Below are 27215 nucleotides of genomic sequence, written 5' to 3'. Positions count from 1 at the left end.
CCTATAATAAACGCTTCACAGGTACTGAGTCACTGGACGCTCACAGTATCCATAATAATGAGGAAGGGACTAACGTTGTCCTTGTTCTAATATGAGGAAATGCAGCTGCAGAGGCTAAAGCCACTGGCCCAAGGCCATGGAGCTGGAAGTAGTGGTTCCAGAGGCCTTGCCTTAAGTACTCAAAGACACTGCCTTCTATGACATAATCTCTCCTCTGCTCTGAGCACTCAGGAAGTGCCTGGCTCTGAACTTTACATGAGGTGACCTCAGTGAATTACCACCTCCACCCCGATACACACATACCTCAATGAGGCAAGTATTTTAAAAATGAAGAGCCTGAAGCTCAGAGAGGTGAAGTCACCTAGCCAAGGTCACATAGCTAGTACAGGGTGGAGCCAGGACACTGCTGCCTACACTGTGACTCCAAAGCCATTACCTAAACTCCAAAGGGCCCAAATCTCCGCCCTGTTCCCAGCAAGCCCCTAAGAGAAATTAGCCTTCAGCTCCAAGAAATCATGGTGGACTGTCATCTCTGCAACAGTGTCACAGTGACAGGAAGCCCTGGCCAATTCCGCACAGCGGGAAAGCTCAGCAGCTGCACTCCTGGTACCTGCTACTCTCTGCAGGAGAGTCACTGACACCCCAACCCCCCTTTCTCAGTAATTTGTGTGTAGGTGGAGTCCAGGAGCCAGGCCAGGGCTTTCAGGGTGATGGTGATCGACCAGTGACATTACTCTTTCCCAGGCCTGCCCTTAGATTTTTCTCCCTGGCCTTTGTTCTGGGGGTGTTTCTTCCCTAAAGATCTGAAATTGGGACTCTGCTCCTTTCTGCACTGGCAGGGTCTTCGTTGCATCCCCAGACAGATCAACCAGTGAACAATCTTGGTTCTGTCCAACCATCCAATGTGTCTACAGAGTGCTTAAGAGTGAGAACTCTAAAGCCACATGGCCTGGGCTCTTATCCCGGCTTTACCACTACTAGCTGGGCAACCTTGGACAAGTTACGTTCCCCCAACCCTATGCCTCAGCTTCTTCATCTGGAAAAGGGGAATAAAAAAATAAAAAATAAAAAAAAAACATTTAGAGTAGGGTCTGCCACTTATAGCCATATAACTGTTCACCACTGTTAGTATGAGTGGCCCAATTAAACTCATACCCTTTAGATGAACAGAGATGCCCACTGGGCCCCTAAGACCCTGTGATCACCCACCAGCTACACATCAAATAAAAGCAGACTCTCTTCAAAGGACTCCTTGGCCTGCTGGTGGCAAACGACACATTAGTTTACAGTTGGGGACAGGGTTCCTGCTGACCAGCTGTGAAAGAGCAATAATTATAGTCCATTTAGAATTATTTGGCCATTTTCAGCTGTTTGTGTGTTTATTCTTCATCCTCACTCCAACCAGAACAGAAAGCTCTCTAAAGGCAAGGCTAGCATTCCAGACCCCAGAGAAACGGCACAATAAATGTTCATTCACCCCATGACCAGGGTCCTGTGTAAAGAGAATCCTCCAACTATCCTATTGGCTGCTTTCCCATCCATGCCCAAGGCATTGCCCAACACACAAAACCCCTGCCCCAAATGATAAGTAGTGAATGAATAAATTTTTTAAAAAAATGAGGTTTCTGGATCTACTTATCAAGAGTACCTACTACTGCCAGGCCTAAGAGACCAAAAAAAAAAAAAAAAAAAACAAGTCTCCATCCCTGCCCCCTGGCATGTGGTCAGAGATCAATTTATGGTATAAAATGACTCCAACACTCCAGAGCAGTTCAGCAACCAGAAGAGACAGGAAGGGGGAGAAACACAAGAAGTGACCCCATTTCAGAATTCTGCAGCGCATACATCAGACTTTTAGGCTTTTGAGCCTCAAAATGTGGTCCAGGGAGCAGGGCATCCAGTGGCCTAAGTATCACCTGGAAATCCTCAGAAATGCAGAATTTGGCTTCTCAGCCTGTGGAAGCTCAGACCCCACACTCAACCCCAGTCTCCTTTTTTTTTTTTTTTTTTTTTACCAAATCTAGTTACAGCTTTAGAGCCTAGACCCAGTGTTTTATAACCTCAACACTATTAACTTTGGGGCCAGATTATTCTTTCTTTTGGGGCTGTCCTGTGCATTGTGCGATGACTGAATTTTAACAAGACCCCCAGATGGTTCTCAGGTATATTCAGTGACTGAAAATCCTGGTAGCCCATTCAGGAGTTTTGAAAAATCTCCATCCCTTTGGGGAGAGGGGAGGCCAGGGCGAATGCTAACAGTTCTCTCTGGTTCTCACACTCAGCCAAAGGTCGAGAGCAGAGAGCACTGCTCTGGGGGAAGCAGTTTTCCCCCTGGCAGGCAGGAGCAGTCACCGTGGCAGAGGCTCCACATAGTCCCCAATCTCTGGTAACAAATATCCTGACCACTCTCAGCTTCTTGGCATTGAATAACCTGTCCCCACTGAAACAGGGCTTGTGGCACCTGAGATCTGGCTGTTTGCCATACACAAGCTCCTGGGCAAGAACCAACTGATATGGAGAAACAGAATTGAAACCCAAGCGTCTTAACTGTTGACAAGAAACTAGAGGAGAGAGAAACTCATCTCACTGTGACTTAAAATAGGAAGGAGATGGTAATAACAGGCAGCACTTCCTGTGTGTACTGTTCTAAAGCATAGAAACGATTATCCCCATTCTACGGATGAGAAAGCCAAGGCAAGGAGTCACAGATATGTTATTTGCCCCAGGTCATATAGGTGGTAGGTGGTGGAGCCAGAGCTGAAACCCAGAGTCCAGGCTCCTACCTGCTGCTCTATTCCACCAAATTCTGGTGCTTTAATACCCTCCTCACCTTTGGCACAAACAGAAGAGTTCATTAATGCCTCACACCCTTAAGCAGGCTGGGTTTGGCTGGGACGCTTTCTGGTACTTCTCCAGGGCAGCTAGCTTTCAGCTGGCCTACTTTGGGGAAGAAAGTGGGCTTTGGGCATAGAGCATCAAGGCTTTGCGTGACAGCACAGCTGGGCCACCTTTGGGACAAATGGGAAGTAAGAGAACCCAGCCATGGAGTGAAGAGTCTCTTACTTAAAACGACCTGCAGCCTCTGGGTCAGGGACTACAAAAGTCTGGTAGGATCAAGGGAGGGGCCTGTCTTCTGGTACCCCCATACTTCTTTCTAGATGCCAAAGTCAGCTCCCCACAGTTCTTCCCTTCTCTCCAAATACTCCTGTTACAGAGTGGGGGTCCCCAAAAATCCTCAGAGCCTGCGGGTTTGGGAATAGGGAAAAGGGAACAGCTTTTAAGATGCCTTTGAATGACTATGGCTAGTAGCTAGTTTCTTAGTTACGCAAATGACTTTGGTTCTTCCAAGGCCCCAAGGAGATGGGAGGGGTTTTGACCATGAAATGGTGTGGAAAGAGCATACAGAGCCTGCACAAGGTTCTGTGAATGGTCAGAACTGGTTACCACACCCACTGAGTCACAGGACGGCAGTCAGGGATTTAAAAATAGGTGGCGGACATTTTAGAGAAGAGAGGAGATCCACGCGGTTTGCAAGGAGGGTAGAGAAGATCTCCATGCGGCTTTGAGAAGAAGAGAGGAGATCCACACGGTTTCCAGGAGGGCAGAGAAGGAACTCCATGCGGCTTTGAAAGGGAGAGAGGAACTCCATGCGACTTTGAAAGGGCAAAGAGAGAACCATGATCCAATGCAACATGGCACGTTTTCCTGGACTGTTATATGGAGGCTGATGACATCGCACCCCAGATCCTGAAGGAGAGAGCTGACAGATAAGGAATGGGGCATAGCTTTGGCTTCTAACCTTTTGGGGAGCAAGGGAAGTGCTGGGTCCTGTGGGAGAACAGGGCTCTGAGCTGAGGTGCTCACTGCCCTCCCCAGGCTGGAATATTGTAAATAAAGACCTGTTTTCCTCAACACTAGTTGTTGGGTTTTACACCAACACGCCACGTGAAAGAACCTCCTTTCTCCCTGTAACAGTTTTGACAACCCCAGATGGGACTAATGGAATCTGTGCCAGGTTCCCTCTGTAACACTCCCAGGGATGGAAGAAAGTGGAGGTTTCAGGGAGCAAACTCAGGGCCTACAAGTCCTTTCCACCACCTTCTCACCTTTGTGCACCCGACTTAAGCGCCTCCTCTCTGCTCTTTCAATTGCCAGACTCATTTCTACCTCAAAGCCTTTGCACATGCTGTTCTCGCTGCCACCTATTTTTTTCAACTTTTTGCATGGCTGCCTCCTTTTCATCCTTCAAGCATGGGTCAAATGTCATTCCTCAGACAAGCCCTTTCTGATTCCACTCTTTAGGGTACCCCTCCCCACACACATATTGTTACAGAAACAGGGGAGTTCAAAAATCCCCAGAGTTTGCGGCTGGGGGATTGGGAGAAGGAAGCAGCTTTCAGAATGCCTCCACATGCCTGAGGCTGGTGGCTAGTGTCTTTCTCAGGCAAAATGGCTTTAATGCATCCAAAGCCTCAGGTAGATGGGAGGGGTCTTGAACCAGGGGAGGGTATGGAGAAAGCACACAGAGCCCACGTGGGGTTCTGCCAATGGTCAGAACTGTTTGCAACGCCCACTGCGTCAGAGGACGCAGTCAGGGATATAGAAGCAGCTGCGGACATTTTAGCGCTCTCGCGCTCTCGGGCTCTCGCTCTCTCGTGTGCTCCCTCCACGTGGCTTGTTGAAGGGGCCTTCTCCATGTGGCTTGGAGAAGGGGTCTCCAGGCTGCTTTAAGAGGCTCTCGCCATGCGGTTTTGAGGAGAGGAGATCCATGTGGTTTGCAGGAAGAAGGCAGTTTGCAAGGAGGCTGAGAATCCAGGCCGTCCTGCATTGAGAGCTGGAGGGCACCACAGCACAGAAAGGACCTCCCCAATCAGAACTGAGTGACTGGCAGCTGCTGGTAAAGCGGAACTGTTTGGAAAGTAGGGAAACAGTTTCTCTAACTTTTCTAAAGCTAGCCTGGTTTGGTAGGGGGAGGCAAGGATATGTGTTTGTGGGTGTTTTAAAGAGCATAAGACTTAACAACAGAAATCCGCAAATAACTAAATCTGTATAACTGTTAAATAAACAATTCTTTTTCTTTTCACTAAACTCTGGTATTGAGAGTTATAATTTTGGCGGCTGGCAATCGGGCCCCTAACTAAGGAGCCCGTGGGTTTGTTTTCAATTGGAGCAGCCCAGGGGTTCTGTAACAATATCACAATGTCCTGCTTTTCTAAATAGTATTACCAAGTTTCTTCACTGCACTATGAATCCCCTCTGATACATACTGTTTCTTTTTAGTCTGTCTCCTGCCACCAGGCCTTGCACTCCAGGAGGACAGGGACTGGGGGTCTTGTCCTCTGTGTCCTTTCAGCTTACAAAAGTGCTTGGCACAGATTATAAGCTCTATAAATATATAAATAACTTATTTATTTGTTTGTTTGTTTTGTTTTATTTTATTTTATTAGAGAGAGGGGAAAGGACAAAGAGAGGGAGAGAGACATCACTGTGTGGTTGCCTCTCACTCGCGCCCCCAACTGGGGACCTGACGTGCAACCTAGTCATGTGCCCTGACTGGGAATCAAAGCAGCGACACTTGGCTCGCAGGTCGATGCTCAATCCACTGAGCCACAGCAGCCAGGGCAAAGAAGCTCTATAAATATTTACTGAATGACTACATAAATCTTTATTTCTACTCTGGTTAATGAAATAACTATTATCATCTTGAGCGTTCCCCAGGGTGATATGCTGTAGTTTGCTATAGAGTTGTCTGCATCAGAGATATATGTAGAGTGCCAAACCCAAACCTAAAGCACAACTGTAACAACAACAATTACAACAATATAGTAATACACCTAACATTTAATGCACACCTACTAGGTGCCAGGAACCGTGTAAGGTGATTTATTAGTTCAAAGCTCATTGACAAGCTCCTGATACAGTAACTTGTACTTTTTTTCATTTTGCAGAGATGGACATGGAGGCTTGGACAGCAGGTCACTTGCCCAAGGTCACACTTTAACACTAGTAAGGATCCAATACAATGCAGGGCTTAACCACTGCCATGCCCCACCCTGCATAGAACTCAAAGCGGAGCTCCCTGAGACTGCAGCAACTGGGCATATCTGGGAAAGTGACTCATTTTCTCAGGAGATTCAGCCAGGCTGTGTCCTTCTTCCAACTTCTCCCACAAAGAACACACAGTTCCTCACAACTCCAGAAGTTCTAATTGTAATCATATCTGTACTAAGCAAGCTTACTGATCAGGGTTGATTTTACATCAGTGCTGAGCAGCCATTTTTGATTGAAATCACTGGTTCTCAGGCTCAGGAGTTGAACTTCATCTCCCTTGGAACTGAGCTTGTCTCTCTCTCCTCATACTTGAAGCAAAGGCTCAATTTCTCTTCAAGTCAAAACTGCCACATAACACCTAAGAGAAACAGATGATACCTACACTTGTACCTGTGTGCCAGACACTTTAAAAGTCCAACTCATTTAAGCCTCACTTCCATCCCATAGGATAGGTCCTATTATTATTCCCACTTCACAGATGAGAAAACTGAGGTCTTGAGAGATGCTGTCCTTTGCCTAAGGTTACCCAGTAATTAAGTAGCAGAACTGGATTTGAACCCCAACATGTGGTTCCAGAGTCTTCTTTCAATCATTACCCTCTATTCCTAACTGATTTGACACCTGCTCAGAAGATACTGCAAGTAAGTTCTATTTCGCTGTTCACAGTACCACATGAGTTGAGTCATTCATTCACTATGTCATTCAGACATATTTTAAAGACCTATTGCATGGTCAGCCTCGGACAAAGGTAAGTGGATGCGAGTTTCCTGCCCTCCAAATATTTGACCTGGGGAACTAATGACTGAAAGGGCAATTTTATAACATCATACTTAATGGTGAAAAGTTTGAAACTTTCTCTCTAAGAACAGGAACAACCAAGGATGTCCCTTCTCACCACTGCTTTTCAACATCACAGAGATTTTCAACCTTTTTCATCTCATGGCACACATAAACTAATTACTAAATTCTGTGGTATACCAAAAAATATATTTTTTGCCCATCTAGCAAAAAAAAAAAAAAAAGGTATAACTTTGATTCATTCACACCAGATTGCTGGTGTTGTTCAGGCTCCTGTCATTGTCTAATTTGACAGTCTAAGGGAACCTCTGTCAGTGCCCCTGACTAAACAGTCAGGTGTTGCACGTTTTAAACATTCTTGTGGCGCACTACTGTGCCGTGGCGCATTGGTTGAAAATCGCTGTGCCCTGGCTGGTGTGGCTGAGTGGACTGAGTGCTGGCTGGTGAATCAAAAGGTCGCTGGTTCAATTCCCAGTCAAGGCACATGTCTGGGTTGCAGGCCAGGTCCCCAGTTGGGGGTGTGTAAGAGGCAACCAATCAATGTATTTCTCACACATTGATGTTTCTCTCCCTTTCTCTCTCCCTTCCCCTCTCTCTAAAAATAAATAATAAAATCTTTTTTAAAAACGCTGCAACATCATATTGAAAGTCCTAGTTAATTCAATAAAGCTAGAAAAAAAAGGGTATACAGATTGGGAAGGAAGAAATAAAGCTGTCTTTGTTCATGAATGATATGATCAACTATATAGAAAATCCTAAAGACTTGAAAACAAAAAACTCCTGCAAATAATAAGCACTTATAGCAAGATTATAGAACACAGATTATTAATCAAAAGTCAATCACTTTCCTATATACCAACAATGAACAAGAGGAATCTGAAATTAAAATACAAAACCATGTATGTTAACACCCTCCAAAATGAAATACGCATAAATAACAAAATACAAGAGTTGTATGAGAAAAACTATAAAACTGATGAAATATATCAAACAAGAACTAAATAAATGGAGAAATATTCCATGTTTATAAATAGTAAGAGTCAATATTGTCAGTTCTTCCCAACTTGATCTACAGGTTCAAGGTAATCCAAATCAAACTCTCAGCAAGTTATTCTGAGAGGCAAAAGACCCAGAATAATCAACACAATGATAAAGAACAAAGTCAGGACTGATACTACCTGGCATCAAGACTTATTATAAAGCTACAGGAATAAAAACAGTGGTATTAGTGAAAGAATATACAACTTATATAAACAGATCACTGGAACCCAGAAATAAACCTATATAACTACAGTCAACTCTTCTTTGATAGAGGAGCAAAGGCAATACTAATGAAGCAAAGATAACCTTTTCAACAAACGGTGCTGGTACAAGTGAACATCTACGGGCCAAAAAAAAAAAAAAAAAAAAAAGACTGAAAACAGACCTTACACATTTCATAACAGGTTAACTCAAAATGGATCACAGACCTAAATGTAAAATGTAAAACTATAAAACTAACCAATAATATAGCAGAAAATCTACATGACCTTGGGCATAGGTATGACTTTTTAGATATATCAGCAAAGGCACAACCCATATGAAAAAAATATTGATAAGTTGGGCTTCATTAAAATTAAAAACTGCTCTGTGAAAAACAATGTCAAGAGAATGAGAAGACAAACCAGACTGGGAGAAAATATTTGCAAAAATATTTTGGACTGTTACCCAAAATATACAAAGAACTCTTAACACTCTACAAGAAAACAAACAATCCAATTTAAAAATGGGCCAAAGACCTTAACAGACACCTCACCAAAGAAGATATATGGATGGCAAATAAGCATATGAAAAGATACTCCACTTTATATGTCATCAGGAAAATGCAAATTAAAATATTAATAAGATACCACCACAAACCCATTAGAATGCCCCAAGTACAGAACACTGACACCACCAAATGCTGGCAAGGATATGAAGCAACAGAAACTCTCATTCATTGCTGGTGGGAATGCAGAATGGTTTAGCCACTTTGGAAGACAGTTTGACAATTTCTTATAAATCTAAACATACTCATCCTATGATCCAGCAATCATGCTCCTTGGTATGTACTAAGTAAGCTGAATACTATGTCAACACAAAAACCTGCACATAGATGTTTTACAGCAGCTTTATTTGTAATTGCCGAAACCTGGAAGCAACCAAGGTGTCACTCAGTGGGTGAATGGATAAGCTGTGGTGCATTCAAGCCATGGAAAGACATGGTGGAACCATAAATGTTTATTACTAAGTGAAAGAGGTCAATCTGAAACAGCTACATAGTGAATCATTCTATCTTCTTGAAAATAAAAAGATCTGGAGATAGTAAAAAAGCTGATGGTTGCTGCCAGGAGTTAGTCGGGGGAGAGATGAATAGGCAGAGCACACAGGATTTTTAGGACACTGAAAATAGTCTGATGCCATCATTTATCCAAACTTACAGAATGTACAACACCAAGAGTGAACCTCAATGTAAAACATAAACTCTGGGCGAAAATAATGTGTCAGTGCAGGGTCATCAATTGTAATAAATGCAAAACTCTGGTGGGGGATGTTGATAATGGGGGAAGCTATGCATCAGTGGGGGTGATGGGGGAACTCAAGAGTTAAAAATTTTTAACTTTAGTTATAGTTAACAGGCTTAGTGATTAATGCAAGCTGTTGTTCCAGGAACTGGAATGCATGACTGGACCCACCTGACTCTAAGAGGCCTGCAAGCAATTCAACTTAGGTGCCCAGAAGGAGTGCAAGCAATCAAGATGGTATTCTGAGCCATCGTGCTCCAGGGAGAGAATGTCTGCCAACCAGGACACAGATAGAGTCGCTGGTCACTTCTGGGTGGGACCAAAGTGCAGTGGTGGGGCAGGGGCTGACAGCTCCAGCAGCAACCATGGCATACAGTGGCCTCGTGGTACCTCTGATCATGATGAGCATGTTCTGGAGCATCTTCGGCCTCCTGATCCCCTGGTTCATCCCTAAGGGTCCCAACCGGGGAGTTATCATCACCATGCTGGTGACCTGTTCAGTTTGTTGCTGCCTCCTTTCATAGATTGTAATTCTGGCCCAATTCCATTCTCTCTTTGGATCACAGTTGAAAAATGAAACCATCTGGTATCTTAAGCATCACTGGCCTTGAGGAAGAAGACCTGCTTTCCAGTGCTCACTGCCACTGAGGTCATGAAGAGAATTCCTCTAGATGCAAAGCTACCTCTAAACCCAGACCACCTTCTTTGACTCGCCTGCTTTGGTCATCAGCTGCCTTAAACATTCACACCCCAGTTGAATACCTTCTTCTACAATGCTGCATTTTTTCCTGTACGTTTTTTACACTTTGATGAATTATGTGCCTCCTTAATCTGTGCTGATGACGTAAAATGTGTATGCATCCTTCTGAGATAGAAGGTGCTATTCTTCTGAGAAACATGCACTCTCTCCTTGGAACCTGTGGATCTGAAGATGGCTCCTGCCTGCTCATGACATGGGAATCAGTGAAGTGTTTAAAAACTGTCACGAGATAGTAACACTCCAGTGCTGCAGCCAATAGGAGAGCATGTTCAAGGGGAGATCTGTCCCAACAGAATTATACCAAAGTATACTTTCAGGATGAATTTCTTACTTCTGCCATCTTTTGGAATAAATTATTTTCCTGCTTTCTATGGGGGAAAGGAAAAAAAGAAGAATTGCTGGTCAGCTGATAAAGGGATACTAAGAAAATCACTGGACTGCAACATTTATCTGATTAATCTTTTTTCCTGAATTCCTAACCCCTTACCTACCCTTTTCTTCTCCTTATAAAAAACGTTGACTTGAGATTTTTTTTTCTTTGCTCCCCCCTGCCCAGTACCTACCCTCCCTCCAGCAATCCTAACCCCCTTAGTTCATGTCCATGGGTCGTGCATATAAGTTCTTTGGCTTCACCCTTTCCTATACTATTCTTAACTTCCCCCTGTCTATTTTGTACAAACCAATTATTCTTCTTAATCCCTGCACCATAACTCCATTTCTCACCCCTCCCCACCCCCCCAGCTAATAACCCTCTAAATGATGCCCACACCTATGATTCTGTTCCTATTCTGGTTTGCTTAGTTGGATTTTGTTGTTACTTTTTATATTCAGTTGTTGATAGTTGTGAATTTGTTGTCATTTGTGTTCATAGTTTTGATCTTCTTTTTCTTAAGTAAGTCCCTTTGACATTTCATATCATTTGGTGATGATAAACTCCTTTAGCTTCACCTTGTCTGGGAAGCACTTCACCTGCCCTTCCATTCTAAATGATAGCCTTGCTGGATAGAGTAGTCCTGGTTGCAGGCTGCCTTTCATCGCATTGAATACTGCTTGCCAGTCCCTTCCTGCCTGCAAAGTGTCCTCTGAGAAATCAGCTGATAGTCCTATAGGCACCCCCCCGTAGGCAACTCTCTGCCTCTCTCTTGCTGCCCCCAGGACTCTGTCTTTATCTTTCACTTTTGGCATCTCAATCATGATGCGTTCTGGTGTGGTCCCCTCTGGTTCCAGCTCGCCTGGGACCCTCCGTGCTTCCTGGACCTGTATGTCCATCTCCTTCACAAAATTTGGGAAGTTTCCCTCATTTTTTTCAATTCTTGCTTCCTCATTCTGCACTGGTTGACTGTTTTTTTTATTCCTTGTGTTCCAAATCACTGATTTGAACCCCAGTTCCCATCCTTCACCATTGGTTTTGTGTGGATTTTCCCTCGTTTCACTTCTTCTCTTATGCGTTTGCCGTACTCAAGCGTATCTGTCAAGCCTGTGAGTATCTTTATCACCAGTGTTTGGAATTCTGCGTCTGTTAGGTTGTCTATCTCCTCATCTGTTAGGTTGGCTGTCTCCTTGTCGCTCAGGTCTCCCACTGGAACCTTGTTCTGTTCCCCCTTTTGGGTCATACTTCTCTGTCTCCTCATTCTGACAGGCTCCTGTGTTTGTCTGCTTCTGCATCCCAGGTACAGGTGCCGCTCCTGTTACGTTTAAGGGGCAGAGCCTTAGGGATCCGTCAATACAGGGCGACCTGTTTCGCCACGTTGTGGCGCTGTATGTGGGGGAGGGGTCCCAGAGGAAACTATGCCATCTTCCCAGCACTTGTACCTTTTCCAGGCACCTCTTCCACTTCCGTACTGGACTGACGCCCCTCTAGCTGCTGCCCTGGCTGTCGTTCCCAGAGTGGGTGGGTCTGCGGATGTTCTAAGACCCTGGAGGCCCTTTAAACAAGCGGACTCCGCTGAGAGTCTGGCAGTTTCTGCCTCCATCCCAGCCCCCACTGGTCTGCACAGTCAGTAGCAATGAGGCTTGAGTTTCCCTGGTGCTGAGACTGTGAGCTGCGAGGTCCAGTGAGAAGCTGGGAACGCTCCCCAGGTGTCCCTCCTGACTGTTTAAAACCTGTGACTCTGCACTTTCTGCCAGCCTGCCTCGGCCACCACTGCTGCCACTGCTGCTGCTGCCACCACACTGTGTCCTCTCCACCCCAGCTCTGCCCCTCATACCTGTCTGGATGAGTATTTCTTCTTTATATCTTTGTTTGCTAGACTTCCATGCAGTTTAATTTTCTGGAACTTCTGGTTGTTTCTAATTTTGAGGTAGTTGTATTCTTAGTTGTGGAGGGAGACGCAGCGTGTCCGTCTATGTATGCCTCCATCTTGGCCAGAAGTCCCGAGATGAAATGTTAAGACTGTTTTTAGGGTACATAATCTACTGTCTTCTCAAATGGCCAGCATCTGAATAAAGTGCCCATAAAGATTTAATCCTCGTCTACTTACTGGTTCTGGTAGAGAGAAGTAGCACGAAGGCTGCCTTTTTTGATTTCAGGGGTACATGGGAAATCATGAGAAATCTCTATACCTTCCCCTCACTTTTGCTATGAACCTAAAACTGCTCTCAAAAAGTAAAGTTGTTTTTTTGTTTTTAAAAAGCAGGCTAACAAAATAAGGCATCAATGAAAAGGTTCATGTTATTCTGATAAGAAATATTCATAATTAAAAAATGAAACATTATACAAAATAAGTTTTTTTTAAAAATTTAGTTTAGTTTTAATTTTTTCCCACATCTATAATGGGTCTAACACAGATCTGAGAGGATTACATCAGTTAACCCTACTACCTGCAACGCCTGGCATACGGTGAGTGCCCAATAAATGTTACCTATTACAGGCATACATTGTTTTATTGTGCTTTGCTTTATTGCATTTCACAGATGTTGCAATTTTTTTTTTACAAATTGAAGGCAAGACCCTTCACCATCAAGATTAGGTACTAGCTTTAATACGGTGGTTTGGACTCAAACATGAAGTATTTACGAGGTATGGTTTATTATTTCCAGCACTCTTAACAGCATGTGACACATAGTAGGCACTTCCTGGTCCCAGAGGATCCAGCCACCTTCAGAGAGAGGCCCAGTCTAAGGGAGGAGATGACTTGGAAGGCCTCTTGAGCCAATGGGATTGTTTACTAGGCAATCAGATAAGCAGGCAAAAAGACCTGCCTGAAGAAACCAGTTCTGCAACCTTTCTCTGGCTGCTCTAGGCCCAGTTCCCAAAGCCTGCCTCTCAACTTTGATCAAAGAGGTTTAATAGTTTCACTGATTAGACAGATACAACTCAAGAGGTTTTACAAATGTGTCCCTCACAAGTCTGCTTCCAGCACTTTGGGTTGGGGGCCAGCTACTTTGTCACATTCTCTGGGTCACCTTCTGCAAATCGACCACAACATGGACATGCGTAAAATGCTGGGAGGAGAGCCCCTTGTAATGGCAGATTGGTAAATGGGTTTGGGTGCTTGCAAATATTTGCTGAGCATGCCTATGGTCATATTTGTGTTCTACTAAGAGAGACAATTAGGAAAACTTGATTTCCCAACCTTCCTTGCCGTTTCGAGTGGACATGTGACTTTACAAGGCCAATGACATACAAAGGGGAGTGAGTCTTTTGGGATTATCATTCCTGACTAAATAGACAATGCTTTGCACCACGTATTTGCAGAAAGGTGTTCTTTGGAAAAGGTGAAGTGCTAGTGCTAATGAAGGGAACGGCTGTCCTAAAATGGTGGTGTCACAGCCATCATTGGCACTGAGTTCCCCTGAGGCCGCCATACAAATATCCTGATGGAAAGCAAAGGGTGTGCAGTAAAATAAATGTAAGCGCTGGCATTCGCGCATATCATTACTCGCCATGCACCATTTTAAGTGCAATACAAATGTTAACACATTTTCTTCTCAGCACAGGACCAGACGGTTAGAATATCACCTCCATTTATAGATGACAGAAGTCAAATACATAGAAGTTAATCAACTTGCCCAACACAGAAAGTGGCGGTGCAGATAGAAGAGCCCAGGTGATGAGGCTCCCTAATCAACACTCTTCACTGTGAACTACGCTAACAAGTATGAGCCAGGCCAGCCCTATAAAAATAACCAAAGCTATCACTACCACACACCAAGCACTTACTATGTGGCATCCTTGGAACTGAGTGCAGTCAGTGTGTGTGTGTTACCCTCTAAACACCTGCTGTGGTTAACACCATAACTTTCTCCACCGAAAAGATAAGAGGCGATAGGATATGTCACATGATTGATAAGGATTGTGGAGGCCAGAGGGATAGGCCTGCAACCCCCTAGACACCAGATCATGCCTCATGAAAACAGCTCCAAGGAGAAATTTTCTTTCATTATTAACCACAGTCAATTACCCACTCTCAAGGACATTCCTGGCCTCTCCTTGGCCACATGTGATAAAGGCCACGTGTACCTGGCCACAGAGAAAAGCAGGGCATGGAAGGAAATAGAGCAGGACCTGACACTCAGGTGCCCCCTGATCATGAGGCCCTTGCAGCCAGAACAGGCTCCTCCTCCCTTGCTTTAGCCTTAGTCCCCTACCCTCTGCTCTCGAAGAAGCCACTTATCTGGATAAAGAGAGATCTCCAAGATGGGCTATTAGGTAAAATAAATAAACAGATAAATAAAGTAAGTAAATAAATAAATGCAAAGTACTGGACAGAGTGTAGAGTAGGCTACATTTTGTATAACAAAATAGATATGAATATCTATTTTTACCTTCCAAGGTAGGCAGGGGAAGGGTAGTAGAGGACAGACTTATATGTCTACGTACACAGGCACACCCGGGCATGCACACAGAATTAACTTTTGAAGCATATAAATACATACTTTAAAGAAAAAGTCACAAATAAAAATAAAGCACGGGAAATGAGCAGAAGGTCAGAGAAGGCCTGTGATTGCAGAGCTGAATACATCTACCTGTGGAACTGCAGGATAATGTCTGACTCCGTCACTGGCCTGTGGATTCCTGAGGGCAGGCTTAGACCTACCTGTTCTGGCTCCCAGCCAGGGGCCTGCGTGCAGCTGGTGCCCAAGAAATGCTTACAGTGAGCAAGAGTGAACGCACCAACCAACCCACCTCCAGCCACACACATGGGCTTGGGCCACACACATGGGCTTGGCCCCCAGCTTGCAGCTGGATTCTGTTTCCATGAAATAAAATTAATGAGTAAAGGGGGAAGGAACACAGACACCAGTACAAGAAAAGTGCTCTTAGTGCTGAAAGAAAGTGTGCAATGCAGGGATCAGCAAGCTTTTTCTATAAAGGGCCAGATAGTAAATATTTTAAGTTTTGGTGCCATATGGTCTCTGTGGCAATGACCCAACTCTGCTGTTATAGTGTAAAAGCAGCTATGGACAATATGTAACTTGAGTGAGGATGGCTGTGCCCCAATAACTCATTGTTCACAGACACTAAGCCCCGAAGTTCATAAAACCTAACATGTCATGAATTATTCTTTTGATTTTTTTCAACCATTAAAAAATGCAAATACAAATCTTAGTTCCTGGGCCATACAAAAAGAGGCAGCAAACCAAATAAGGCCCATGGGTTATAGTCTGCTGTCTTTGGTGTAGAGTGACTACCATGTTTATGTATTGAATATTTGTTGTATATAGAGAATTTCTAAAAGGAGACAGGTCACAGTGGCTGCTTCTGTGGAGGGATGGAAAGGAAGTTGACTTTTTTACTTTTAAATAATGTACCATGTGCAAATTAATAATATATATTTTTAAAGTTAGTGCTAAAGAGAGAAAGGAGGCTGTGCATGAAAAACCCAAGCTCTGGAGTAAGAGACCATGGCCAAAATCCCAACCCCCTTCCTCACTTGCTATGCATCCTACTGGCAAGTTGTTTTACTTCTCTGAGCCTTCGCACCATGGATACTGGCCTCTTGAGCTTTGTGACAATTTCATGGGTTAATCCTCTGTGCACTGTCAGGCACCTGGACAGTGCTGGGTATTGTTATCTTTCTTATTAAAAGTCATTCTTGGGGAAAAGCCCATCTCTGAAGGGAAGCCTGAAACATAACTGCAGCTATGAAATTCCTCTTGAGAGGCTGCCCAGTCCCACGGTGAGTCATCCAACTGTCCACATAATAGATGCCTTGTGACGTGAGGAAGTTCATTTGTATTAGCAACCGCATTCCACAGAGATGCATCCTGGAGCCACGTCTGCACATCCGGTTCAATGGAGAAGGCAGCCAGCTCTCCCAAGTCTGGGTCTGTCCCTGACTGTAAAACTGTAGGGCCATGCACTCATGAGATCATTAAGTGGCCATTTATTAAACACCTACTGTGTGCAAGGACAAGCAGATAAGACACCCTCTGCACATCACTCTGGAAGCCTGCAGGTGCAAACATGAGCTTCTTGTAAAATAATTAGTGTGACCACAGAGTACATGCTTTGGTTCTGTCTTCCCAAAACTGTCTGCATTTCTCTGTGCGTTTATTCATTCAACAAATATTAACTGATCTCCTAAGGGCCAGGCATTGTTCTAGGCACTTTGCCTTAACAGGAACCCTCATTCCCCAGCTGTTTCCCTCTGAACTTTTAAGACCTTCAGGAAGGGACCTGGGAAATCAGCCTCTTGTGTGTCCTCTGTACTCAGCCCAAGCCATGGCATAAAACAGGCAAATATCCAACATTTACTGGGTCAAATTACTGAACATGGAGGACAGCTGGTATCCGGGCCTGCCTGGTGTCTCTGCCCCAACTTCTGGTGTTGGCAGCCCTCTTGTCCTGGGGACAACCATTCCTCCCCAATTCCTCCTATCTGTAGGGGACCCTGCCCAATCATATGATACAAGTTAGGCCAATCAGCTGCTCTACTTGAGGAATTTGAATTTTAAGCTGCTGATAAAAATGATAATGGTAATAACAACAGCAGTAAAATAAAAATAGCCACTAATATGTATCTGGCCACATATTCTGTACTAGGCACTGTTCTAAATGTCTCAAGTATCAACTTACTGAATCTCACAGCAAGCCTCTTGTTCTTAACCCCAGCTGAAAAACTGGGGCACAGAAAAGTTGGGAAACTTCTGAATAAGTACTGAGGCTGGGATGCATGGCCAAGAGGGCACCTACAGAGTCAGCTCTTCACTGCTCCCCTCCACAGCTTCCCCTGTCCCCAGGATGGGAAGGCCCTAAGAACATGGCCCTGAACCCACCTTGAAATGCCCCAGAGGTGCTTTTAAGTTTTACTTTTGCTGCAGGGGCTCACATTGGTTTCTGTTGCTTGCAACCTAAGCACCCTGACTGATAAACCGGGACTACTTACTCGGTTTCACATGTTCTGCCAGACAAGTCAGCAGTGCTTCCAAACGCTACAGGGCAGGGACAGCATATAAACATTTTAGAAGGTAGTCAGTGGTCAGGGCATTTGGGGACAGCCTGCAGCTGCAAGAGCAGCCATCTTTCTACCTGGGGAGGAAAACACAACAGGAGAAAGAGAGCAGGAGGTCCACCCCAGAGGGCTTCTGCTGGCTCTTTGGGTGTAACCCTTTGTTACTAACCCAATCCTCTGCACTGGGGGACATTTAATAACCTTGGCCTCCAGGTCCTAAACTCCTGTAGTGCCCCTCCCCTTCACTGTGAGACCAAACCACCTACATATTTTTTGAATGCCTCCTGGGGGGTGGTATCCAGTGGCTGCATGGCAGACCCCTACACCAAATCCCCGTGTCTGGCAACCCCTGTCAAGCACTTTCCTAATTTAGATTCTGATTCTAGGCTGGGTTCTTTGATTTTCTATTAGCTGTGTCAAGTCCCACAAAATTCAAGTTTTAATTACTCATTAACATTCTTGGAGTCTTTGCTCCAAGCCAGCAACTGTTCTAAATGCCTTATATATGTGTGTGTGTGTGTGTGTGAGTGTGTGTATACACACACTCACACACACACATGCTAACTCATTTAAGCCTCACAGACACCAATAAAATGGGCACCATTTTATTGCTCCCCTCTTACAGGTGAGGAAACTGAGCCCCAACAGGCTATGACTTGCTAGTAGGTGGGAAAGCCTTGATTTGAGGCAGTCTCCTTCGAGTGCAGTGAGATTGGGAGGTATGACCAGTGTTAGTGCTTTCCAACTGGTGCCGAAGGTGGACTGCTTCCCCCTTGCATTCAGCTTTAAGCCTCACCAGAGCTTAGAAAACCCTCCCCCCTAAGGGGTCAGGCCCTGCATTCCACAGGTTAACATACTCTCCTAGCTCCCTGTATTTTTCCTTTATGGAGTTCATCAAGTGGCTAATGAGCTTGTGAAGGTATTTGTTGAGTGTCTGAGAGGCTTGCCTCCCCTCCAGACTGTCAATTCCATGAGGGGGCTTTGCTTCATGATGTGCTTGTGTCTGGTGGCCCAGATCTGGCATCTTGTGGGCATTGTGAATATTCACTAACAAATTTAAAAGAATCATGTTTAAAACTAGAAGAGCAAAACACTGGCTCTTAAAACAGAAACCAAGGTGAAGGGCTGACCTAGAAATGAGGGCGACGAAGAGAGCAGCAGAGTCACTTGAGCATTTAAATGGTGGAACTGAGGAAGTAGGAGATGTGCCACTGGGTCACAGAACAGAGGGAGGGGAGTCTGTGATGGCACAATCACAGAAACCCAAAAGTCAGCATTAAAAATAAATACTGGGGCCCTAAAAGGTATGGCTGAGTGGATTGGGCATCGTCCTGCAAATGGAAAGGTCTCAGGTTCAATTCTCAGTCAGGGCACCTGCCTGAGTTATGGGCCAGGTCCCTGGTTGGGGGCGTGCAAGAGGCAACTGATTGATGATTCTCTCACACATGGATGTTTTTCTCCCTCCCTCCGCCTTTCTCTAAAAATAAATAAATAAAATCCATAAAAAATAAAAAAAATAAAATCTTGGGGGACAAGAGCATGAAAGTAAACACCAACTCCTCTGGCCAGAATTTCTACTCCTGCATTTCACCTTACACCCTCCCAGCAACACTAAGGTTAATTAAGAGCACAGGCCAGAATCTCACCTCTGCTGTGAATAACTATATATGATCTCTCTGTGTGTGTGTGTGTGTGTGTGTGTGTGTTAATCACTGTACATCAGGAAAATGGGGACACAGTAGGATCTAAGTCATAAGGCTGTTGTAAAATGAGTTCACCCATGAATAATGCCAGGCATACATTAAGTGCTCAAGAAAAGCTGTAACCATTATTATGATCAGCATCATTGTTCTTCCATCCCCACAACCAAAACAATGGGGAGATCCCTTTGCCAGCGCAGCATACATGTCCTGCGATTTCCTGCTTCTGATGCCTAAGCTACCTTCTCTTTGTTGATGACCTTGTATTCTGAGCCAATAAAACAGTCCCTCATTTGCCTTGGGTTATCTAAAGTGAGTTACTTCTGACATTTAGAATCAAGCATTCCAATATAACATAAAACATCCAGTCATTTGAGATGTCAACCACACATCTATGACACAGAATAAAGGTACAAAAAGGTTGCATTAAATTTGTACAAAGAGGTTTCCCTCCCACATACTCAATGATGCACCTGACCCCCTCACAAGCCCCTGCCCATCCCCTGCAATATGGACAAGTAATTTAAATAGAACAGATGTCCAGCATTCCACTTCATGAGCATTTGCTCTGGTGTGAATGTGAGGTGGGAGTTAAACATATGCTATTCCCTCAGGCAGGCACAGTTCATCACCAGGGAGCAGCTCACCGCTGTGAGTAGTGTTCTGTTGTTCCTAGACACACATTTTCAAACATCATGGCCTCTAAAGGCAAACCAACTCCTTTGGCAGGTAGATATCAGAAGGAAGAACACAGGTTCTGAACCTGGGGGGAGGGTGAACTGGCTGTACAGGGTACAGTGTACTATTGACTTTTTCTTGTGCCCTAATACCCATTCTCCCTTTTTAAATAATTGAACTCCTTATTTTAGCCAGGTACACGGCCAATGTGAGTAAAGACTACATTTCTCAGCCTCCCTTGCAGCCAGATGTGATCATGTTCAGACCAATGGCATGGAAGTGGGAGAGGTTGTACTACTTCTGAATCACCTTTTCGAAATGTGATAGAATTTCAGGAGTTCCAGATGTCCGGTCAAGATGTTGGCATAGGCAAACACAGCTTGCCTTCTCGCACAACCACATCAAAATTATAGAACCACCATCACTCAGAACCATCAGAAATCAAGTTGAATGGAAGTCTGATAAATATGGAATTAAAGAAATGACCTTTATATAGGCTGGTAGGAGGGGAGAAGACAGGTCCCACATCCACGTGTGGTGAACAAAAATTCGGGAGGGATATCTCGAGAGTGAGGAGTCCCACCCCCATGCCAAGCCCCCCAGTTCAGGGTTCCAATGCCAGGAATATAAGTCCCCATAACTTATGGCTGCAAAAACCAGTGGGGATTGAGTAGGTGGAGTCCCAATCAGTTCTCCTTATACAAGAACCCACACATGGACTTACTCAGATTCGCTCTCTCTGAGCTCCAGCACTAGGGTAGCAGCTTGGAACGCACCAGTGACATATGGGGAGGAACTGAAGTTTCTGGCATCAAGGTGGGAGCTGGGGTACAGCTTTCTCCCAGACAGAGAGGCAGGCAGAGGCCAATGTCCCTTTTCTGAACCCTCCCACCACAAAGCCACAGAGCCAGTAGACAGGTGCCATATCTGAGACTCCATCAACCTGGCCAACACTGTTTGCCCCACCCTGGAAATCCCCTGAGACTTGATCCCACCCAAACTGTTAACCATGACTTTTCCATATGAGTGGCTGATCTCCGCTCGTGCTTTACAACTTCCTAAATCCTCTCAAATAAGCAACAGCTGGCCTCAGTGAGCCCCCGGCTCCCGTACCTCTTGCTACAAGGCCCCAGGCCCAGCACTAGCAGCAGCCAGCCTAGACTCACAGTTCGGCTTTGCCTGGCAATCTCTCAGCCCAGAACAAGTAACAGACATCTCAGACTATTTACAGCTCAGGCAGGGTGGCCCTGGGCAGAACACAGCTGGGGCTGACCTTGGCCTGCACCACGAGGGAAATCCCAGAGCCTGCACAGCCAATGGACAACTAAAAACCATGCCAGAGCACCACCACCCTGACCCTGCAACAGCTGATCCTCCACACAAGTCAGAGGTGGGTGGTCAGTGGTCACAGCCAGTCCTTGCAGTTGACTGGCTTGGGTAAATCCCTCCCATTAACCTGCCAACATCAATCAAGGCTCAACTACAAGAGGAGGGTGTACTCAGCCCACATGAAGGGCATTCATCATCACCAAACCATTATTATATGAAATGTTAAAAAGACTTATTTAAGAAAAAGAAGATCAAAACTATGAACAATAAAATAGCAATAAATACATATTTATAAACAATTGAATCTAAAAACCAAAGTAAACAAAAAGAACAGAGACAGAATCATGGATACGGACAGCATTTTAATGGTTGCCAGATGGGAGAGGGGTGTGGGGGATGGGTGAAGGAAGTGGTGAGGGGATTAAGAAGTACAAATAGGTAGTTACAGAATAGCCATGCGGATGTAAAGTACAGGATAGGAAATGGAGGAGCCAACGAACTTATAAGCATGAACCATGGACATGAGCAATGGTGTGGGGATTGCGTGAGGGAGTGGGGTGCTGGGTGGAGGCAGGCAAATGGGGAAAAACTGGGACAACTGTTAGAGCATAATCAATAAAAAATGATTAAAAAAAAAGAGAGAAGAAAAAGAAAAGAATTCAGAAGCTCCATTAATTTGAATGGCTGGGGAGATAATCTCTTTATTTTCACTAACCTCTAAAAGAAATTTAGCATTTCCTTCAATTATGAATGTACGCAAACTGTAATAGTCTTCACAACACCTATGAATTTCTCACCAATAGAAATCACAGGTTTTTAAAATAATCACAGTTCTTACAAACATCTCAAAGTAGTATTCATGTCCTTTGGTTCTTTGAAATTATGTAGTTATTAAGTCTGTCACTGAATTTTGCCGTACTGCATCACAAATTTATTATCTTAAATTTTGAAAACCTATATTTCAACACAATTAGTTTACCTTGTAATCCCATGTGTTTTATTAATTTAAAAATATGACTGTGTGAAGTGGATGTTAAGCGTCCACAGCACACAAATATTAAGAACCTCTGTTTTGTTCTTCAAAAAGTTAAAACATAGTTACCACGTGACTCAGCAATTCCACTCTCAGGTACATTTTCAAGAAAACTGAAAAACATGTTACACAAAAACTTGTACACAAACAGTATTATTCATAATAATAAAGAAGTAGAAACAACCCAAAGGTCCATCAAGTAATAATGGATAAATAAAAAGTGGTACAGCCACAAAATGCAGTGTCACTCAGCCACAGAAAGCAATGAAGTACTGAAACATGCTACGGCATGGATGAACCTTGAAAACATTATGCTAAGTGAAAGAAGCTGGACACAAAAGGCCATATATTACATTATTCAGTTAAATGAAATGTCCAGAAGAAGAAATCCACAGAGACAGAAAGTAGATTACTAGTCGCCAGGAGCTGAGAGGAGGAAGGAATGGGGAATGGATAAGTTCAGGGTCTCTTTTTAGAGTGATGAAAATGTTCTGCAATTGGACTGTGATGATAGTTGCACAACCTTGTGAATACACTAAAAAATACTGACCTGTATACTTCCAAAGGCTATATTTTATGGTATGTGAATTATCTCTCTCAAAGAAAAAGAACTGCCTTAAGAGAATGGGGAAGATACCCTCTTCTCTCAAATCCTCCCTTCCCATGGGGCAAAACGCACACGTGGTAATGGTGGGGAGTCATTCAGGACCATGCAGATGACACCAACATCCCAGCAATGGGGAACAACAAGATGGCAGGATCCTGGGTCACTGCACTCATCAGCCCTGGGCTGCTCACTCTCAAACTGCTTTATGAGAGAGAAATCAGCTGCTCTCTCACTTATACCATTGCTATTCTGGGTCTGTTACAGCAATCAAACCTATATGCAGCTCAAACCCAACATCCTCTTAAGAAAAGGTTAAAGGTGATCTGATGCCAAAGTTTTGTTTTATCCAATGACAGCCTGAGCTAACCCTTCCGCAAGATGCATCCCCACATTCCTGAGTGTCCCCGCTCCTGCAGGTGAGGAGGGTTCAGCCATCTTGGTCGTCATGCCAGTTTGGTGACTTCTTCATTCTGCACTGAGAAGCTCACTGTGGCTTTTGGAGAGAAGAGAATAACCTGGAAAAAAGAAAGGCTTCTAACTGCAGGATCCTTGATGGATGGCAGAGATTCAGAATGGTGTCAGCAGTGTGGGATAGTTCTTTGGAGGTACTCAAATAACCAAGTGTTAAACACTTGACCTTAGCTTCCCACTCTTTGGCCTCCTTAAATGAATAACAGGCCAATGTAAAAGTATGTGTTAATCACTGTACTCTAGTTAACGTGGTAAAGTTTTTATTGCTAGGAGATGTACCATCTCAACTGGCCCCAAGACTCCAAAAGGAAGGTCACTTTGGCACCATTAATACCAATGGGCCCATAAAAATATGCTTGAAACATGTATTTCTTTTAATCTACTAATAAAACCTTCACTTTGAAATTTCACTACTAGGCTTTCAAAAACTTCCAGCCAGTCATTGTTCCTGCTCCAGTTCAGTGACAGGCTAACCACAACTTTAAACGAGTAAAGCATTCCACTTCCATCACATTTACTTAACAAAGATTTTTGTGGTTTTTTTTTTTTTTTTTTTTTAAAGCACCTGGTATGTACTGGGCATGTGAAGGGAGGAAAAAATCCAACAGGCCTGGTCTTGACCTCCTAGGACCTAACAGCCCAGGGGGGAAGACAGATATTAAACTCATCATGACAATTGTAACATATAATTAAGTATTAAGATAACTGCTCTGAAGGTTTGCCAGGAAAGATAACAAGGGGCCAAGTTTAGATTCAGGATGGTCCAGGAGGGCCTCTTAGAAGATCTGATATTTTAAGCTGGGGTCTGAGGGATGAAAAGAAGATGATTAGAAGAAAAGCCATCAGGAAAAGCATTTCAAGCACAGGGAAGAGCAAATACAAAGGCTCTGAGGAAGGAAAAAAGCTTGGCTTGTTTGAGAAACTAAAAACCTGGCTAGCGGGGGCTACATCATGGAGCACCTTGCAGACCACAGTAAGGATTTTTTAATGTTATTTTAAGTACAGGAGTATATTAGTAGATAATTGTTATTTTTTCTCCACTGGTATTCATTGTCTCTTCCCACAAAACACCTTATTTTCACCTGGGGCCTTAAAAACCCCCACTTTCAGGCTATGAGCCCAGACCCAGACCTAAACGCCCACAAGGCCTCCCGCCCTCCCCTGGACATACTTGCACACATGACCTAAGTTGGTGCACAGTGAACTTCAGACTTTTTATAGAAGGCCCCCACACACACAAAAAAGGGCTTTCTCTCTCTTTTCTTCCACTGGACTTGAACCTCCTAATTCAAGGTTGTAGTCGCTGTAATCATAACTACCAGAGAATAATTTGAGGCTGGAACTATATATTTGGGCTTTGTCCCTGGTTACTGACACAGAGTTTCTAAAACCCTTGGAATTTCCTGAATAACAGGGGTCACAGGAACCTCTTGTGTTGTTCATAACAAGCCCCTTACAACCATACCTGAGTTTATACTAATGAGATGACTTTTGGCTGAGAGGTTCTTAGAAAGTTTCAGGATAGGGGCTGGTCTTCAGACAAACCAAGGCATGATTAAAGGGTTGGATCTGTCAGCAGCAGCCCAGGACCCACAAGAGTGGGGTGGGGCTGACAACTGAGTTAATTACCAATGGTCAATGACAGGATCAATCATTCTGCATAACAAAACCCTAAACAGCCAGTGGGAAGAGCTTCCAGAATGGTGAAGTCATAGAATTGCTGTAAGTGTGGCAAGCTCAGAAGAGGTAATGGAAACTCTCTGCCTCTTCCCCACACCTTGCCCTGTGCATCTCTTCCATTTGGCTGTTCCTGAGTTATATCATTTATAATAAACGGTAAATGTGAGAAAAGTGTTTTCCTGACTTCTGTGGGTTATTCTAGCAAATTATCAAACCTAGGGCGGGGGTTCTAGAATCTCCAATTCACAGCCAGTTGTTGAAAAGTATAGGTGGAAACCTGGGACTTGCAACTGGTTTCTACGGGGGACAGGGGGCAATCTTGTGGAAGTGAGCCCTTAACCTGTGGGGCCTCCGCTAACTCCAGGTAGTGTCAGAATTGAATTAAATGATAAGACACCCAGTTAGTGTCCAGAGACCTGAAGAACTGTTAGTATGAGGAAAAACCCCACACACATTTGGTGTCAGAAGTGTTATGAGTAAAAACAGCTATGAGGAACCAACTGAGAGATTAAGGAGAAAAATTCAGTACTGGTAATAACATTATCTGAGCTCTGGATCAAGCTGCATCTAGAGCAGATTACCCCTGGACTTCACTTATATAAAGCCAATAATGTCTCAATTTCTTTAAGCCAGTTTGGGTTGGGTTTTCTGTTACTTGCAGCCCCAATTTCCTGACTGCTAGAAGTGAAACCACTGGAGGCTTTACATATGGGGTATAACATGACCTCATTTCTAGTTTTGGACAACAAAATGAAGGGGGCAGGAATAGAATCAGTGAGCCTATAAGAAGGCTACTGTAAGAGTCCCAGCGCGAGATGAGGTCATCAGAGTCCATTAACAAGACTAACATTTACTGCACACTTCCTGTGCCATAGGAACTGAGCTAAGTGCTTTACTTGCATGAATTAATAACCTAACAACTCTAGTGGATGTATAGTATTATCAATGCTATTTTTTTCAGTTCTGGGTTATGTCCTCCCAAAGTTCAGAATGTGACCTTACTTGGAAATAGGATTGTTATAGTTGTAATTACTGAAGTTAGGATAAGGCTACACTGGAATAGGGTGAGCCCCTAATCTAAATATGACTGGTGTGCTTACAAGACAGCACATTTGGGCACAGATATGCACATAGGGAAAATGCTGTGTGAAGATGAAGGCATAGATTGAGGTAAATCGGCAGCAAGAAATCCCAGACTGGCAGCAAACCACCAGAAGCTAGATAAGAGATGTGCAACAGATTTGCTTCATGGACCTCACAAGGAGCCAACGCTGTAGACACCTTGATCTCAGATTTCTAGCCTCCAGAATTGCAGGACAATATTATCTGTTGTTTAAACCACCCAGTTTGTGGTACTCTGTTATGGCAGCCCAGCAAACTAATACTGTGGAGAGGTGGTGTGGTCACCTGCACCAAATTCCCTAACCACTGGGAAGTACTGGGTCTGTCTACCTTGGAAGGACATATTTCTAACCATGGCACTGATCCTCTGACCTGTGGGAACGGATACCTCCCTCCTCCTGGGTCTAGAAAAGTCCCAAGCCCTCCACGTGCCTCTGTTCTTCATCAGCAGGAGTGACATCTGCCCCAATGCCTGGGCAGATGAGGAGCATGAAAAAGAACAGCTGCTCAGGAGCAGACTTCTGAGGCAGACCTGGAGTGGAACAATCCTGGACGGTACTGTGAGCAGAAGAAAACACTGGAGGAGGGCGGAGGCAGATCAAAATCACCTCCCCACCCCACATGGCTGGCACCACATGATCCAGCCTCTCCCTCCTGTGGTCCCATATAAGCAATGCAGAGGGAGGTGGGCCTCTCGTAGGAATTGCCCAGAAGACGCAGGAACACTTCTGAGTCCCAGATCAGGAGTCCATGACCCACCAAGCTGACCAAATGACATTCCTCCAGCCCCCATGAACCGAGGCCCTGTCACTCTCTACTCATGGAGGAAAGGGAGCTCTGTCAAAGCCTGTCCTTGCCAGCATGAGCAGGTCTCTGGCGAAGCATCTCTCACCGAGGCTGAGCAAGGCGGTGCAGATGCCCGTGGCCACTGTGGCAAGCTGGGAAGGGCAGAGCCGCCAGCAATGCTGGTTCCTCCTCCTGAGGAACAATATTGCAAACACATCAATGTTTCTGGACTAAGGATGCAGTGGGCAGCATTAAGATCC

General features: G+C 44.4%; 1 protein-coding gene and 1 pseudogene across 4 annotated transcripts in view; one reads left to right on the top strand and one right to left on the bottom strand.

Annotated features, from left to right (window-relative positions):
- The window catches only part of SIPA1L3 (signal induced proliferation associated 1 like 3), a 251283-nt gene that overhangs the window by 168581 nt on the left and 55487 nt on the right, over positions 1-27215 (bottom strand). The gene's annotated exons all lie outside the window — the stretch shown is intronic.
- Positions 9758-10003, top strand: LOC149994594 (V-type proton ATPase subunit e 1 pseudogene; annotated as a pseudogene).

The sequence above is a fragment of the Furipterus horrens genome, unplaced genomic scaffold, assembly GCF_987537825.1.
Source record: "Furipterus horrens unplaced genomic scaffold, mFurHor1.1.pri manual_scaffold_13, whole genome shotgun sequence".
NCBI lineage: Eukaryota > Metazoa > Chordata > Mammalia > Chiroptera > Furipteridae > Furipterus > Furipterus horrens.
Note: the sequence above shows the minus strand (reverse complement) of the source record. Positions and strands in the feature narration are given on the sequence as shown.